The sequence below is a fragment of the Propithecus coquereli genome, unplaced genomic scaffold, assembly GCF_000956105.1.
Source record: "Propithecus coquereli isolate 6110/MARCELLA unplaced genomic scaffold, Pcoq_1.0 Scaffold227, whole genome shotgun sequence".
NCBI classification, from domain to species: Eukaryota; Metazoa; Chordata; class Mammalia; order Primates; family Indriidae; genus Propithecus; species Propithecus coquereli.
In genome coordinates, this window is record NW_012147808.1 from 209,308 (window position 1) to 226,127 (window position 16,820).

At 56.9% G+C, this 16,820-nt stretch overlaps 1 protein-coding gene across 2 annotated transcripts in view; it reads right to left on the reverse strand.

The window, feature by feature from the left end:
* The window catches only part of TP53I11 (tumor protein p53 inducible protein 11), a 67,262-nt gene that overhangs the window by 12,356 nt on the left and 38,086 nt on the right, over positions 1-16,820 (reverse strand). Inside the window, exon 1 of one of the 2 annotated variants that reach the window (XM_012645223.1) lies at positions 4,894-5,000. The exons of the other annotated variant lie outside the window; for it this stretch is intronic. The gene's annotated coding sequence lies outside the window, so the exon portion shown is untranslated. Of the gene's footprint in view, positions 1-4,893; positions 5,001-16,820 lie in introns of those variants that run through there. 2 annotated transcript variants of the gene reach the window in all.

The window sequence follows — 16,820 nt, forward strand, 5'->3', positions numbered from 1 at the left end:
ACAAGCAAAGCCCCTCTCCCCAGGCTGAACCAGGCCAGGTAGAGAGCCTGCATCATTCTCCCCAGGTGTGGTCCCCTCCAGGGCCACTCGTCAGCCCCTCGGGCAGGATGAACCCACTATAGCCCTGAGATGTGAGCAGCGAAGCCCACTTCTCAAGAGTTGTGAACAAAGGGACCGGGGTTCAAATCTTGGTTCTGCGCTACCAGCCCGGTGCCTTCAGGCAGATGAACCTCTCCAGGAAGGAGCCTCACGCCTTCCACCGTCAAGGGGGCGCTGGTGCCTGACCCACAGGCTGTCGGGAGGGTGACAGCTAATCCAGAAGTCACAGGATACAAAGGAGGCTGCTTCAACACCGCCACACTATGGACGCCATCGCAGCAGCCTCCGGGGTGTAGGCTTGGTCAGGGGGCTCTCAGGGCGCCCCACGAAGGGAGGCGAGGCTGCCGTGCGGCAGGGCCTCCGCTGCTCCAGCTGGCTTGCTGACAGCCGGTCCCTCGAGAGCGTGATTGTTCCAAAGCCCGGCCTGCCTTAGTCAGACTTGTCTCTCAAGTCTGCGCCAGGGGAGGGCAGAGCTGCACCATCCACGTCCCTCATCTCTGCATCACCACTGGCTCACTGGCACGGCTGCTGCAGAAAGTGGGGGTGACAAAAAGTAGGACTGGCAGGGAAGGGGGAGCACGGTGTGACCCCGGCTGGGCCAGCAAACCCCGTCCCCATGACGAAGCTCTGAGCTCAGAAAACGATGCCACGCCCCGTTTCCAAGAACCTCCAGGACCATGAACCCGGGAGCTGGGAGCGGAGGGTTTGCCCTGAAGCTAGAAGGCTGGCAGGTGTGTCCCGGGTCACTGGGCTCAGAGACAGGGCAGCTGAGGTCACCCGCAGATTCTGCCATCACTGGTAAGCCAGGGTCTACCTTTGGGACTCAGTTTCCTTATCTAAAAAAATGGGAGTGTGGTCTCTAGGGCCCCTCCCGGCCCTGCCCTCGCCAGCCACACTCCAGCTACACGCCAGGCCCTAGCTCGAGCTGCCCGCCCCCCAGCTCCCACCCCCGTCCGTGCCCGGGCCAACACAGATTCCTTCCACCCTCCTACTCTTCCTTTTGAAGGCTGCCCAATTGCCAGAGAGGCAGAGGAAAGCCCAAACTTTCACCACAAACATCTCCAAAGCTTCGGAGACAAAAATAAACATTCCCTGCTGTGCTGGAGAGGGCAGGGCTGAGCAGGCCACGCGGAGGGGACATCCCCGGGGGGGGGTTCACCCAGAGGTCTGGAGCGGCTGCTGTGGTGGGGCGCGGGGTCCAGCGCTCGGAGGGCTATCGGTCACCACTCAGAAGTCACTGGGAAGGTTCTTCCTGTCCCGACAGTCACTCGCAAAGGGCAGAGCACGTGGTGGATTCCTGACCTTTTCTACCCAGAGTGGGCCAGCCTGCCCCTTGGCCCAGTGACCGTGTCAGGGCCCTTGAGGGCAGCTAGTGCCGTCACTGGGACAGCCTGGCTTTCTGATCCCACGGGGCCAGGGCTCTGGTGAGCATGCAGCAGCCGCCCCCACTGCCCCCTCCACTACCCGCCCCCCCCCCGACCGTGGTTGCTCAGGAACTTGAAGGGAGGAGAGGAGGGGGGTGGACGGGTGGATGAAGAAAGGGGGGAATTTCCTTGAAGGGATGCTCCACTATTTTGAGCCAGTTTTTTCAGGAGCAAGTGGTAATTTGTCTTCCAGGTGAGTTGAAGGAGGCAGGCGGAAGAGTCCCGGTACTTTACCCAGACAGGAATGGGCCACGGCCACAGTTCAGGACTGACTGTCTCCCCCAGTGTCTGGGGCTCTGGCTTAGTGCTTAAAGGACCTGCTTCATCCTGGCTCTACCACTTACTAGGTGTATGGCCTTGGGCGGTGCCTTCACCTCTCTGGGCCTCAGTTTCTTCATCCGTTAAATGGGTATAATAATGATACCAACCCCTCACCTACGAGAAAATGCACAAAAAACCTACCTAGAACAGTACCTGTTTTATAGTTAATGTTCAGTAATAATGCCGCTGTTATTTTTAGACTATGAGACTCAACTCTTTTGCCTCAATTTCCCCCACGACCAAGCCGGCTTCAGAACAGGTCCCCTTCCAGGCATTATGTGCCGACACAGAGTGGGGTGTTTAGAAGGCAGGTGGCCATAGGAAGCAAGTGGGAGGAGAGAGCACAAGGGTCGCTTTGAGTCTGGAGGAAGATGCTGCTCTGGCTGCACTGACAACAGGTGGGCAGGGAGAACCTGGGAGGTGCCGCAGAAGGCTTCCAGACATTTGGAGTCCCGAGGGGCACCGAGCCCCGGCGGCCCTCCTCCATGTCCCTAGCACTGGGCCAGGCCAGCCCTGGGAGGGCCCAGCCAGTGTTGCTGAATGAGCAGCTGAGACGCAGGGCGCAGGGGAGGTATCGTGGGTCAGGAATCACAACGTCAGGCACCCTGCCCTGCAGCTGCCACTCCTGGGCTGTGCGTCCGGGGAGAACATATATGGTCTCTGAGCCTCACTTCCCTCATCTGTGAAATGAGGGGGCTTCATCGCTTCTCAGCCAGCCTAGCCGCCTATCTCTACTCCCCACCCCACTCCACCCCAGCCGCACAGCAGGCACATTCCGGCCTCAGGGAGCTGTGTGCAGGATCTTTGCTTCCCAGGGCTATCTGCACAGCTCACTCCCACACCTCCCTCACAGATTTAGCTCAAAAGTCACCTCCTCCGGGAGGCCTCCCTGACCACCCTATTTAAAATGGCAACCCCACTCCCCAACCTCAACACGCCCAACACCTGACTCCTCCCCTCACCTCCCAGTACACTGTGTCATTGGCTTATTTATTTAATTAGCTATTTGCCTTCCCCCTCCCTTTAAGTGTCAGCTCCATCGGGGCAAGAATCTTTGTTTTGTCCTGTGCCTGAGTATGTGCCTGGCACTTTGTCCAACGAATCATTTTTGGTGTAGTGCTCACAAACACTTTGTCCAATAATAAAAGTAAAGAAAAGCCGGAGACTGTGTGAGTTTGGGGCGCTACTGTTAATTCCACACCCCGGGAGGGGCAGGCCCTTTCTCCGGCAGAGGCGGGGCTATCGTAAGGACTTGGAGGGGCTGAGTACAGGATGGAGAAGCCGCAGGGGCCCTGGGGACAGGGCTCTGCAGACGACAGGTCAGAGATGTGGAACCAGCAGGTGGTGACAGCTGGACAGGGGTGAAGGGGCCTTGGCCTCAGCCCTCCGCCTCAGATTTGGAACCGGCTGACAGCACGTGGAGGAAGAAAAGCCAAGGCAGCTGGCTCCCAGGATGTCCGGGCCAGAGAGGACCTCAAGAACAAGACGACCCATCTCACAGATGAGACAACAGAGGCCTGGAGAATACCCAGTCTTATTTCCTAACATGCCGATAAGAAAAACCTTTCCTTTCTTTCTTGAGGTCTGGGGCTGCGGCTAAGGGATAAACAGTGCCCCCTCCTGGTTCTGCGACAAAACGCCCCCCGCCTTGTCCCTGGGATCTATAGGCTACAGGTCGTGGCCCCCTCTTCACAGGCCCCTAGGAGTGGAGGTCCAAGGGGCCACACAGGTTGGGTGGGCAGCGCCGGGACTTCTCCCCGCAGGCCGGCCCCAGCAAGAAGTTTGTCTAAAAGAAACCAAGCAGGAAGTGCGGGGCAGTGGGGTGGTGAGGCGGGGACTTGGCTACCTGCGCGGCGCCTTGGAGGGGCCTTGGGGTTCTCGGTCTCCGCCCTGCTCCTGCCCAGCTTCCATCGCTCGCTGGAGAAACCCGCTCCCCTTTGTGCTGCAGGAGATGGCGGAGATGGCGGGAACCTGTGATGGGTGGGGGCGAGGGAGAGGGCGAGGGGACCCAAGGCCAGCCGGGGGTGGGCGCGGCAGTCCTGGCGCTTCCTCTACAGACCCCCAGGGGTAGGTGCGAGCATTGTGCCCACGGCAGGGGCCCAGCCCACTCGGCGCCCGGCCAGTGGCCGCACACTGCCCCCTTCCTGCAGCTAGCACGACTTCGGGAGAGTAGGGGGCGTCTCTCTCCACCTGTGCTTCCCCTGCCCACCCGACTAACGGGGGCTTGGGCGCGGCCTCGCCTCGGTTTCCGCCCGCTCCTCTCCGGCCGGCTTGGGGACTGGGGTCTCTCCCAGCCTTGCCCCTGCGCCTCCAATCCGTGCCGTATCTCCCGGCTCCACACACTCACCCACTTTCTGAGAGCCGGGCCTGAGCGCGGAGGTCCCCAGGCGGGGAGCTGCCGGCTGTTCGGCGCCCCGGGTCCTCCGGCCCAGCCCCCGCCCCTACGATCCCCGAACCAGAAGGTCGGGCCAGACCTGTGGGCGGCGGGAACTCCGCCACCACCTCCGTCCGCAGCCCTGCGTAGGGGGAACTCGCAAGTTTGTACCGCGCACTCCTCCGGCCGGGGAACAATGGCGGGAGGGGGGAGGGGACAGAGAACCGAGCGCGGGGGACAGAGTCAGACCCCAGGGAGACGGAAACTGCTTTTCGCTGTTTCTCTCCTGCTCCGAAGCAGAGAGCGAGAGCCGGAGAGGCGGGGGCCGAGCACGAGATAAAGGGTCCAAGAGAAAGGCGACGGTGGGGGGAGGAAGCCGGGGAGAGAGGGAAACCGAGTCAGAGGGACGGGCAGCGAGGGGACCCCGCGAAGGGGAAAAACGGAAGGGGCTGCGGGACGGCGCCCGGGAGAGCCGGGAAGGGGAGCCCAGGGGTCCCGGCCGAACCCGCGGGTGCCAGCCGTCCTGGGGCGCCTGGCTAGCGCGCACGGGGTCCTCGCCGCCCCCTGCGGTCCCGGCGCCCGCGGGAGCCGGCCGGGTTGCGCTGCGCAGGCGGCGGCCGGCGGCGGGAGGGGAAAGTGCGAGGCCGGGAGGCGGCGGCGGGGAGCAGAACTTACGTGGCTAGCGCGGGCCCGGCGGACGCTCCAGCCTCGGGCGCTCACATCGCGCCGCCCGCGCCGGGCAGGGCAGGGCAGGGCAGGAAAGGGCCGGCTGGACTGAGCGCGGCGCCCTGCGCGGCCGGGGCTTACCCGAGTCTAGCGGCCCGCGCTGGTCCCTCCTCTCGGATCCGCGCGCAAGCCAATGGCGCGCCGTCCCCTCCCACGCGCCGGGCTGCCTCGCCCCCGAGGGTGGCCGCCGGGGCGGGCGGGATGGGGGTGGGGGAGGCCGGGCTCCCCGGCTCCCCGGCCGAGGCTTTCCTGGAGGCCGCCTGCGGGGGGCGCGCTCACGCCCTGGGAGATGGCGCCTGGGATTGGAACCAGGGCGCGGGGACACCCTGGCGCGGCCCGCGCCGCCCAGGAAGAATTTTTTGGCAAGTTCTGAAGACGGTGCCCTGTTTCCTGGGACTATCCACATCCCCATAGGTTGGCAAACCACAGTCTTACATATCCTCGCGGTGTCTCCCGGAGCCCGGCCCAGTGTCTAAAATGGAAGGGACTGTTTTGGCTCTTAGTGATACCCAAGTGTGTAATGACACAGTCACGACAATGGTTACCGTTTGCTGAGCGCCTGCTTGGTGTAAGTATCAACTCATTTGATTTTCACAACCCATGAGGTCGCTATAATTAGTCCCATTTCACAGACGGTGGTCATTAATGTTTGATTTCATTTAGCCTCAGGCCTCCAACCTAGGGCGGCGGCTTGGTGTGACTTGGCCAAATAACATGACCCCACCAACATACTCCACCCTACAATGCAGCTTCAGCCGTGCTGCTGTAAATTGCACTGTCGGGGGAGGAGGATCTTATCTGGGGCTCTAGGATGGATGCTTGTGGGGGCACAATTGTCAGACCTTTTATCTCTACACATCCTGTGGGGACAGAGGGTAAAGATGGGGTTTGGGGGTTCTGGAGGTTGTGCAGTGGCCTGTCAGCCTAAAAGTACTGGGCTCCTACACACACACACACACACACACACACACACACACACACACTTATGGTGGGGAGATAACGTGTTCTCCCACCCCAAGTCTCAGCACCCTGTGCTCTCCTTAGAGAATGTCTGAGTCTCTTCATCTGGTCGGATAGTCACTGCCGGCTTGGAAGTGAGGTGCGGGACTGAGGGGAGAGGAAGGCAAGGCCGATGCGATGACACGCTCTGTTTCACAAGTAAATAGGACAGAGAGAGGTGAGTGCCTGCCCCAGGCATCTAGCTAGGTGGGCATTCTGACTCCAGGTCTGACTTCTTTCTGCACCAGTTCCTTAAGGGTTAAGCAGGCTCTGGAACTGCTTTGTCTGGATTCAAATTGTGGCTCCGCCTTTTAGTGACTGTGTGGCCTTGGGCAAGTTAATCACTTAGAGTGACAAAAGGCTGTAGAGATTTAGAGTTAATAGTGGCAGGCACCTGTGCACTTACTGAGCTCTGAGGATGCCAGCAGATTCCCACTGCCCTCACCAGAGCTGGGACCGGGCAGGAGATCTGTGCCCTTTGCAAGGAAGTAAACAGAACAGTGCCTAGCTCATAGTGAGCCCTCAGCGACTGGTAGCTGTCCTGATTACCAAGGTAACCAAACTCTGATCCCGCAGTGCCACCAGCCCTGCTCTCAGACAAACACCTGATCAGTGAAAGCCAATAATGAATCAATGAATGAATGAATCAAAGTACGTGGCTCCAGATCAGGATTGTGTTTAGGTGTGTTCAATGAAGCACAAACCCAAGAGCCACCTGACCTGGGCGCTCTATAGTAGTCTGTGCAACAACTCAGACTCTCAGTTTTAGCAGAGCTGGGTCACGCGGGGCCGACGAATTCATCTGTTGGAGCCTCTTCTGCCTCTGCAGCATGCGGGGCTCTGGGTCGCCGAAGGCAGGGCCCCAGCCTCGCTAGTGTACAGTGTCCTCCCTGACTTGGAGATACCTCCCAGTGCTCCATTTGGTGTGACCCTAAAGAGTAGAAGCAGGGTCAGTCTGTGTGGGTGACGCCAGAGAGCCCGACCTTACATCAGTAGGAAGGCCTTCGTAACAGTCACTCCAAGATCTCCAAGAGGCTGCCTTAGGAGTAATGAGGGCCCTGTCCCCAGCAGCATGCAAGCAGAAGCCAGGGAAGAGTTGATGAAGACATCAAAGGAGGGATTCCCACCTTAGGTGGTACTTGGTGTGGGTAACCTTTGAGCTCTGGCTGTGCTGATTCTGCATTCTCTCAGTTTCCCAAGCTTATCAGCGGGACGCTGTGGAGGCTGGGAGCACTGGCTGGGCCAGGGCCGCCCCACCATCCTTTGGGAGGGAGGTGATCCTGACTGGGCCCTTCCTGTGTGCCAGGCAAGGTGTTGGTGCTGAGGCCCCAGGGATGAACAGGACACTGTCCCTGTCCCTGGAGGGCTCCTAGCCCCTGGGAGAGGGACGCACATATGGCAGCCAACAGCAGCAGCAGAAACAGCTCAGACTAACAGGCAAAATGTTGCGGGGCCCTGAAGCACCCATTGGAGATTCTTATTCCCTTCCTTCTATACCCTTTTCCAAAGAAACATGTGTCCAGTTCAGAAAACACTCCTCGGGCTGCCATTCTGCCCTCAGCATCTTTGAGTTACCTCGTCTTTATATTGGGCATAAAGAAACTCACCTTGTCGAGCTGTCGGGAAGATTAAAACTGACGTTCATTAAGTGCACCCCGATGCCCAGCAAGAACAGGTGCGTGGCACAGGTAATAACGCGGTGAGGATGAGAGGAGGCGGTTAGGACCCTGGCTCTGCTCCTAACCAGTTACGTGACCCTCTGCTGTGTGTGAGAAATGGAGATACAAAAATACCTGCCTCTCAGAGCTTGTGAGAGTCAAGTGAGGTGATTTGATGAAAAAGGTTTGCAAACTGGAAATGCTGATTTCTATTATTATCATTATTCTTACCGTGGTGAAGTGTTGCTCTCAAGGCCCCAGGATGGTAGGTGTGGGGGGGGCAAAGCCAGAGATGCCAGGGGAGTGTCACTCCCTCCAGACTCCCACAGGAGCCCAAGAGCAGCTGGGGCTCCATCTGCCCTGGCCACCCTCAGCACGGGTGGTGCACCTCCTTTGTGCCCGGGTGTGAGTGAGTGAGTGCGTATAGAGTGCCTGTGTGTCTGTGTTTGTGCCCACGCAGGTGGGCGTGTGAAGGTGGGGTGGGCACAGGGACGTCCAGTGTCTGTGGCCAGAAACCACGTGTGGATTGTGAATCCCTGAGGAAGAATGAGGAAGTAATTGGATTTCAAAGATGCTTACAGCGAGACTCGTGTTAGCGCCCGGCAATGGAGGAGAAGGCTGGGGGAGTGGAGTCGGGCCTAGTCTTTGGGGCTAGGCCTGGGGATAGAGGTCTCAGCAGTGACCCCCCTCTCTGGGGATAGGGGGGAGGCATGTAGAGGAAGATGATGTGGTCAGAGGCCTGTTGTGGCTGAGCCCAGGGATTTTGAAGCTGACAGACCTGGGTTCAAATCCTGGTTATAGGACCACAGATCAGTGATTTCACTTCTCTAAGCCTCAGTTTCCTCATCTGTAAAATGGAGATGATGATAGGGCCCACCTCATAGGGGCTACTGGAAGTTCAACAGAGAGGATGCATGTTAAGCCCTTAGCATGGAGCAGGCACATTGTAAGTTCTTGTTGCTGAGGTTATTATTAGGCAGATCAGAAGGAGGAGGGGAGGGAGAGGGCCTTGGGAATGCTGCTGTTTGTAAACTGTAAAGAGTTGCTCCGGGAGAGAGTTGTCAGGCCAGGGTTAGTTGAGGCTGCCACAAGAAGCGCCATCGTGGCCCAGCAGAAGGGCCACGTTGCAGGACACAGGGAGTGAGGCCGAGGAGCTGCCTAACGCCTCTCCTAACGCCTTCCTGTCCCACTCCTGGTTCCCCTCACGGCCGCCAGAGCTTCCTTCTCTGTGAACCTGCCTGGTGAGCAGACCCCTGGGGCTCTCCTCTCCACCCCTGGGGGTCCCAGACTGAGCACAGCCTTGGGGACTGGAGAAGCAGCTGGGCGCTCAGGATTCCCCAGGAGGGCCTCCCCAACACAGCCTGCCCCTCCTCCAGCTCAGGAGCCTGAGCAGGTCTCCTCCCTGCCTCCCTGCCTCCCCCAGGCCGCCCTCCCTCCTGTGAGTCATCCCTTCCACACCGTTGTTGCTCCAGGACGATGAAATGTCAAGCATTTGCTTACCTGTGGGAGCCAGCACTGATCAGGATGGGGGTGGGAGCAATGAGGCTCAGCCTCCCCAAAGGAAGACTGTGACAGCTCAGGGAAGGAACAGAAGACGGTGGCCAGCCCTGCTTCCTGTCATGGGAGGCTCAAGGGGGCAGATAAGAGTAGGATTTGGGAGTTAGATCATCCTGGATTTAGGTTCAAGGCCCTAGGCCTCTGCCAACTAGCTCTATGATCTTAGGCAAGTTACTCAGCCTCTCTGAGCCTTGGTTTGTTCATCTGTCAAGTGGGAAAAAGAAAATCATGAGGATGCACAGGGTCCTTGGGGGATTGGGTGAGACTGCATGTGTAAGCCCTGAGCTCACGGCCTGGCTCACGGGACGGGCTCGCTAAATGTTCATTGACTCAACGAGTGAATAAAAACGGGCAAAGGCAAGGGGGGGGGGTGGAGGGGCCCATGTGACTGTCTGCAGGAGAGCCGCCCTCCGCCAGCTGGGAGAGTGGGGGAGAGGTCTGGGGACCCTGTGTTCTAGGCCTAGGACACCTGTTGCTCTGTGCTGGTGCTGAAGAGGCAGCTTCCGAAGCTCAGAGTGGATGGAATGTGGACTGCCCCTTGGGGCACAGCTGACACCTCTGCAAGCCACGTAAGAGCTTCGGGCTGGGTCCAGATTCTCTGGAAGCGCAAAGCCCTAGCCAAGAAAAGAATTGCTGTGGGGAGAAGGAGTGTAGCAGATTTTGGACCCTCAGCTTGCGTGACCCCAAGACCCCTTCACAGCGAGAGCCCACAGCAGCCACTCTGGGCTGCAGGATCGTTGTCTTGGACCCTGGGCTGCCAGCTAGGGCTGTGGCTACTAGGAGCGTTATGTGTATTTAATCCTAACAAATCTCAGGAAGTTGGTATCATTATTTGCCCCATTTTATACATAGGGAAACTGAGGCCCACTGAGTTACATAACTTGCCCAAGGTCACACCCTAGAAAGCAGTGACGTCATGACTGGAACCCTGGCAGAGAGATAGCTCTGGCTGTGCTGCTGACCGGGACAGTGATTTCTAATCCTCCTGGAAGGCGGGGCCCCTCCTAACCCCACACATTTATGCAAGTCTGGGGGCAGGAAGTCACCTGCCGGCTCCTGGGAACATCTGCCAAACAGATTCGAGTTTATAAATTAGAGTAGTGTGGGTCTCCAAGCGTCCTTGGGGGCAGGGGACATGTTAGAAATGCGAATTCCCAGTCCCATCTCAGGTAACAGAACCAGAAACCCTGCATGAGAGTCACAGAGGCTGCATTCTAACAAGCCCTACAAGTGATTCTGGTACAAGCTAAAGTTTGAGACTCATCGCTTTGAGTTTGCAAAGCAGATTCTTAGATTATCTCATTTAAACGGTGGACTCTTTGGTATTATTCAGCCCATTTTACAGGTAAGACAAATGAGTCTCCCTCTGCCAGATATCATCCATCAGGGAAATGGAAGCCATGGCCCTGGAACCCACAGTTTTGGATTCCGGAATATTTTTGTTTGCGTTCTCGAAACCAGGGAGTGGAACAAGGTAGGTGGGGGTGGAGCTCTGAGATGAGGGATTGTAGGGGACGCCAGGGGCAGGGAAGGGATTCCAACTCCCTCCTGGGGGAGGGGTCGTCTGTGCTTACGGTTCCCTCCCAACGCCCCAACCCAAATCTACGTAAACAAGCCCAGCCTGGCATGCCGAGCGATCGCTTTATTAATACTGGGCAGCCACTGCCTGGGCGGATCACAATAACAAAGGCGGCTTCTCACCGCGCACCGAGGCTCGTTATGTAATTGCTCTGAGAAGGCGCCAGGGAGGCTGCGCTCAGAGGCTGGGGTCTCTGGACGGCGGGTGGAGCAAGCACCTGCCCAAGAGTCCTCACCCGGCTTCACCCGCGCACTTCTCCTCCCACGCCCGGGCCGCAGCCGCGAGGCGGTTTAACCCTAGCGTGACTGGGTGCGGTCCTCCGCCCAGGGCGAAGGGCGCTCCGGAGGCAGATCCCCAGTCCCCGAGGACCCCAAAGCGGAGACAGGGCTGCCCTCCCCAACTCGCCACCGCCCCTCCTCGCCCCGCCCGCACCCTGAGTTGGGGGATAGAGGGAAAGAGAAAAGACCAATGTTCGGTGCGACTTCTGTGTGCATTTCAAATTCCCGGCATCCTCTGGGAGGTGGCCCATTTTTCAGATGGGGAGCTGAGGCCCAGAAAGGTCTGGCTTCATGCACCAAGATTTTTAATCTCCAAATCTGTCAACTGCAAAGCCCACGTTTTCCTCCCTTGGACCCCACAAGGGGTGTTTATAACCACCATGGGATCCGTTTTTGCCTCAGTTTCTCCAAACACTCTTGGTGCCTCAACTCCCCTCGGCCTTTGCTCAGGCTGGCCGCTCTGCCAGGAATGCTCTTCTATCCACCAGGCAGTCTCACCTCTGAGCATCCTTCCCGGCTGCCCCCCACCGCCCACCCCCTGCATACTAGGAAGCCTTCCGGGCTGCCTCATCCAGCTCTGGGAGCACCTGGTGACAGCACCTGCCACACTGTATCACAGGAGCTGTTGTCACCTGTCTGCTCCTATTAGGCCATGCACTCTGGGATGATGGCTCCTTGTCTAACATTTTCACCCAGCCACCCCGCCCTCAGCACAGAGCCTGGCACACAGCGCTCGGAGAATTTCAGGTGAAGGCTTCAACCCTCAGATGGATTTAATGCTTGGTGACAGTCTTCAGAACCCAGCTTCAAAACTCCTTCGACCTACCTCTGACTATGCCAGCTCCTAACTGTGTGGCCTTGGGCAACTTTCGTTGCCTCCTTGGACCTCTGTTTCCCCGTTGGTACAAAAGGGCTAACGCAGCCCCAGTCCCATGAGGCTAGTTAGTGTTTATTGAATGCTTGCTATCTACTGGGCACTGTGCCAAGCAGCTGCGCTGGTGACTTCCTGGACTCTGCACACCAGCCCTGTGGAGGTAGCTACCGTTATTATCTCCATTTCATAGAGCAATGACTCTCCTGAGTCACCAGCTCAATCCAAGTCACAGAACCTAGATTCAAACTGGTCCCTCTGTCTCCTGTGTTTCTAGTCTCCCTTTCACAAGATCATTTTGATACTTCCATGAATAGTTAAGGATCGGCATACAGTAGGTGCTCAATAATGTTTACGCCCTCCATTCTAAAGCTCCCAGGGCAGCTCTCCTGCCCTTCAGTTCTCTCCCCCAAGGGTACAGGCCCCTGGTACATTCTGGGAGCCCTTGCCCGGCAGGGGGGAGCGGAAGAGGGGGAGGCAGGGGACCTGGCAGAAGGAAGTGTTCTGGTTTCTGAGTATAAATAAATTATTGTTTTATTTCCTTGTATTAAGAGAAGGGCACAGCATGCATTTGCCAATCGAGCATGTTCCGCTGCAATTTCCCCGTGTTTTGCCAATTGCTAATACATGTTTTCAGCCCAAGGCAGTAAACAGAAGCCCACTCTGCCTGGCAGCTCCAGAGTCCTGGAGTGGCGAAGGACATCTGGGGCCTCTCGGGTCACCCGTCCAGGCCCACCAAGGGAGCAGGTGTCAGCGGGGTTGCTGAGGGAGGGAGGGAGTCCCTGCGGGTCTCCCCCGGGGTTGGGAGAACTTGAGCGGGACTCCTCATCTCGCTGCGCTTCGGTTTACACAGCGGAAAATGGGGCTGCTACTAATGCCTTGTCTGGTTCACCAGGTGAGGAAAGCGCCTGCAAAAGCGCTTTGTGCTCATGAACATTAATAATAATGTTATCTTTTTATGATTCAGAGCAATAAAAGTACCCAACTCTATTTTGCCCTTTTTGTCCCTGTCCAACTTAATTGCTGCCACCCACCCTGCCATCTGTCAGCAGGACTGCCATCATCCTCCTAACTGGCCCCCAAGTCACTTCCACCGAGAGAGCTTTTAAGAAGCAAATCAGAGATTATGAAACATGGCCCCACTCTCACTTAGAATAAAACTCAGACTTGTCACTGTAGCCAACAGGGCTCGATGCGCTCTGGTCCCTGCATGCTCTGGTCCCCTCCTCTCATGCCCTCTGCTGAAGCCACACCAAAGCCACCTTCCTATTTCTGGTCTCCACTGAACTTGTTTCCACCTTGGGCCCTTTGCATATGCTGTTCCCTATGCTAGTAATGCTCTTCCTCTCAGGCCTTCACATGGCTGTTTCCCTCTCATCACTGGTCTCACCTGAAAGATCACTTTGGCAGAGACGCCTTCCCAGACCACCAAATCACAGGTCCCTGTCACTCAACTGCTTGATGACCTTATAGCAAGTGTCACCCTCTAAGATTACCTTTAAATTTTTAGATTTACCTCTCTCTTTTATCTGCCTCCTCTAGGATGTGCCCTCTTTGAAGACAGAGACTTTGTCTGTCTCCATCGTAACTGTATTCCCAGCACCTTACTCTATGCGTATTATATAAGCAGAGAGAGAATGATTACTACTGACAAATGACAGGGGGAGCAGGGCCACAGGGTGCTACTCCCGTGGCAGATGGGTGGTGCAGTGTGTAGCCTGTGCAGCAGGACGTGGCAACCCAAGGGTACAGGCCATCGGAGATCTGCCGCTTCATTCTACAAGATGTGTAATGAGCTTTAAATTGTTCCAGCTAAAACAAATGAAGGAATGAGTGCGCTCATTTATATCTGTACACAGAAAACCAGTGATGAGTAGAACCTCAGTTTTGCGTCAGAGATACTCATATCCTGGTGCAGATAGACATCTGAGCAGATGCTACTCCCAGTTCCCCTCTCGTGCCTCACTCTGTCCTGTGTTGGGACCTTGTCCTTGTCCCAGCTGTTCTCTCTGCTGGGACTTTCTTCCCCAGTCTTCATCGGCCAGCTCTTGCTCATGCTTCTCTTATCTCAGCTTAGATACTATTTCCTCTGGAAACCTTTCCTGACTCCCCCCCACACTCTAGCCCATCCCTGGGCCCCACAGATCCCCGCAAAGCTGACCCCAGCAGCTCCCTCCAGGCCCTGGAGTGGATTTGACAGCTTGGTTCTGAGTGCCCAGGGCTGGCTGGGAGCTACTTTAGGACGAGACTATATCTGTTTCCTGCTGTGTCTTTGTGCCTAGCACAGTGCTGAGCACATGGTAGGTGTCTGAACAATGCGGGAGGAGGGAAGGCAGAGGGGAGCTGGTGGGGAGATTGTGAGAGTGGAGATGGCTGCCCCCTCCCCCCACCTCATCACAGCTCCCCTGGCCAAGGCACTGGTCCCTGAAATTCAAGAAGCTGATCAGAACTGCCTGTGGGTGCAGCTAACCTCTGAAACATCCCCCCCCCAACCTGCTGTTGCCTCTCTGCCCCACTCCCACATCCCCCGCCCTCACCAGGGGTCCAGAGTGACCTCGCAGACGGTGAGAAATCCCACAGCTACCTTGGCCTCTCTCTTCTGTCCGGCCCTCCCACCCCCTCTTCTTCTTTCTCTTCCTTCTGCTTTCCCTCACACGCAATTCCCCCTCCCCCAGCCAGTGAACGCAAACTGAAAAGGAGAAAAGAAAAAGGCCCACACAGCAGCAGTCAACAGTGAAAAATAACCAATTTGAGGAGTAATCACTGCTGTAATGATTGTCTAAGCCCTGAGTCACTGCAGAAATGCGGGCTGAGGCTCTGGGACTCCCAGGCTCCCTGAGCTGTGTCACATGGGTTGTTTAACACCTAGGACCTCAGTGTCTCCATCTGTAAAATGGAGGGAATAATATCAGCCCCAAGGAACTGACCAAGTGTTGCCTTAGTCCCATGATTTTCCCTGAGGCTGGAAATCAGAGGTTAAGGGGGGCCGCACAGCAGGCGCGGGGATCAGCAGGTGACGCGTTCTTCCTGCACAGGGTCCAGGGAAGAAAGGCAGTGCCAGGCAGGTGCCCAGTGAGGCTCACTGCTTGGGGGGTCTTGTGGAAGGGTTCCTAGAGATCATGGCATTTGACCGAACTGGGAAGGATGAATGGGAGCTATGGAAAGTGTTGGAGTGATGGAAAGTCAGCTCTGGAAGACTAGAGACATCACCTGGTTCAACATTCTTATTTTACAGATGGGGAAACTGAGGCTTGAAGGGCTTTGGAAATTGCTCAGAGTTGCCAGCCCATTCGTGGCAGAGCCTAAGTCAGAATGCAGGTGCCTTGACTCCTGCTCCAGGGCTCTTTCTCATGGTGTCACACTAGCTCCGAGGGACAGTGAGTACAGCGTGCTGGATGCTCACTGTGAACCGGCCTTGTGTGTATGCGCGCTATTTCCGCCCATTCTTGGAATAATCCTGGAAAGCAGGATTAGAGTATAGGCCCAGTTTTACCTTAGTAAGGTTAAGAGAGGTTAAATGGCTTCTTCAAGGACACACAGCAGGACTTTCTTAGCCCCTGCAGCCCCTTCTGGCTTCTCCTTGCTCTAGAATTACCTAACGCCAAGAGTCCTGGGGCTGGGGGGAAGCTTCTGGGCTGCATCCCTGGGCGGGCTGCCCTTCCCTTCTGTCTCTGTCTCCTCTAAGGAGGGTTAGAGCGGGCCTCTTACCCAGAGGGGTGCGGAGGAAGCCTGGGCTTTCCCTGGAAGATGCCCCCATAGGAAGGGAAGCCAGGTCGTCAAGGAGACAAGAGGCTTACATTTAAAATCCCCAGCAATGAGAGTCTGCCTTGCCAGGGCACAGCTGAGATGCCAGGCTCGCCTGGTGGGTACATTCCAGCTCCAGGGGAGGGACCAGGCCGGAGGGTGGGAGGGGGCAGTTCTCGGGGCCAACCTGCTCCTCACCCAAAACCCACACTGGATGAGCCACGGGGGACAATGAGCCATCTCCTAGGAAGCTGTTCTGTTGCTCTGGGCATCACAGAAGCAGGGTCACCAATAAAATAGGGGAGATGTTTTTAAACAATTTAATACTCATTTATATTAAAAAAACACATTAAAGTACTGTTGTCACCATAGGATTTCCTTACAGTTATTCCTTATTGTTATTTTGTTTCCTTACGGTTATAGTTTAGTGTGATTTTTATTTAGGGCTCATTGGGGATGAGGGGAGACACCACAGTCTTCAGGGCGTAGGGCCTTATGTGTCACAGCTGTGCAGGGGAGGGTGGAGCAGAGTGTTTAAGGGCCCTTGCTCTCCCCTGGGGACCGATGTCCAAAAGCCATTAACTAAGGAGCCCGAAGTATTGGGTACCAGGCCCGGCTCTGGCGAGAATTTATAGCATCCGATTTACTTTATGACATGGTGTGCAACTGGGGGCCTCAATTTCGTCACCTGCTAAGTGGGGATAATTACTGCTGTCCCACCCATGTCACAGACCTTGAGCTGCCATTCAGGCTGGAGATGAATAGACAGCCAGATGGCAGTGACTGTGAGGGCTTCACGGACTCAGCTGCGAAGCTCATTACAAACACAGATTCTCGGGCCCCTCCTCAGACCTCCTGGGTCAGAATCTGTGGGGGTGGGGCCCAGGGATCTGCATCTGTAACCCCCCCCACGCGATCTGCCCCCACTGTAGCCTGGGGCAACGATCACTCGCCAGGAGCCGGAGATGTGGGTCCTCCTCCCAGCTCATCCCCTGGCGGGTGGCTAATGCCACCTGCGTGATTTCAGGGCACTGGCCTGGGTGGTGTCTGAGGGGGTGACCCTCACGGCGCCTCTAAATTGTCTGGGTGGGGCTGGCTGGGCAGTGGGGGGTAGGGAGGGCAGCCCAGGACAGAGGCGCAGGAGGCAGGGCCGGGACTTGGAGTCTGGCGCTGGCCACTCTGTAAAAGAA